Genomic DNA, 1,483 nt, shown 5'->3' on the forward strand with positions numbered 1-1,483 from the left:
ATAACAACAACAACAACAATGATATATGAATGATACATGATATATGCATGTATAAATCTTTAAAATATTATGCTATCTAAAACAAATGAGGTGGATTGATTCAGTGACTGGGATAATCGGGGTGGGTGTGTCGGAGACAGTGCGATTGGCACAGGACAGAGCAGGTTTTAGGACTGTTGTACATAGGGTTGCTATGAGTCGCAAGCAGCTCGACTGCACATAATGACATAACAACGACGAAAAAAATGAGTCATAAAAGAAAAACATATAGTTATGCAATGAGTACTCTATATTCTTGATCATGTGCTACTTTCTGAAATGATTTCATTTTGGCCAGTTAGAAATTCTCAAAGTCTTCATCTTTGATTTTAGTGATTTGTATATAAATTTGATTAGAGTTATATTAGCAGGTCTTCTTTGTGTATATCATGATATTATCCCATAACTAACAGCACTTATGTGTCAATCTGTCCTACTGTGATGGCTTATATTTTGCTGTGTGTTGTGTGTCCACTTAAAATGTACAAGTTTTAGTGGAACTTCAGACACAGACAGATGAGGAAGCAAGACTGGCTACTCACTTCTGAAATAATGAGTCCTTGAAAAGTCTGCATAGAGGAACATTGTCTGATATAATGCTGGGAGACGAGGTCTGCAGGTTGGAAAGCACTCAGAATAAATGTATGAAAGAGCTACCTCTTTGAAGTACTGTCAACTTTAATGAAGTGGATGGAGTAAAGCTTTTAGCTACGTAAGGACCTCCGTCTGTTGTTGGGGACTGCTTATTCTGTTTCTCTGGGGGAAATTATGCCTGGAAAAAATTAATAAATAAGGACACGAGAGACAAATAACATACAGAGACAAAATAGGACTGCTGCAGCCAGATAGGACAGGACTGGACCCCCGCCCCGCCCCCGCAGCTGTGCCATCTTTATTTATACCTCTTGGAAACAAAGAGATGGTTCACAGGGAAATAGAAACTTTAATGGTTACATCATAGAGCCCAGACAGGCAGGTACAAGTAGAAACATTAAGATTACTATAGGGCTCTGATGGGCTGAGTACATAGTTAGATACATTCAACCAAGACTTCTTTGTATACATAAACTGGGCTGTCTCTCATCCTGCAACAACCTTATCAAGATCAGGAATAATAATGAAAGTCAGTGTCTAAAGATGTATGAGAACTGCTTGCAATCTTCCTTCTCAGAGTGCCTTGTGAGATCTGCTTGCAATCTTCTTTCTGAAGACACCTTCTGTGTGCAAGGCACATAGCCATATTCTAAGGATGCAGTCCTTAACATTCTATGGTTCCCTAGATTTGCTAATGTGCATGACTCAAAGGAGGAGAAAACAAGTGCAAACATTGATAACTGGAATGTAGACTGTAAGAAGCATGAGTCTAGGAAAATTGAAGGTTAAAAAAATTTAATGGAAAGCTCGAGTATTTTATAAGTTCTAGATATAAGTCCTTTGTCAGACA

Source organism: Elephantulus edwardii, unplaced genomic scaffold, assembly GCF_000299155.1.
Source record: "Elephantulus edwardii isolate Elephantulus edwardi_28Jun2011 unplaced genomic scaffold, EleEdw1.0 scaffold00001, whole genome shotgun sequence".
Taxonomy (NCBI): Eukaryota; Metazoa; Chordata; class Mammalia; order Macroscelidea; family Macroscelididae; genus Elephantulus; species Elephantulus edwardii.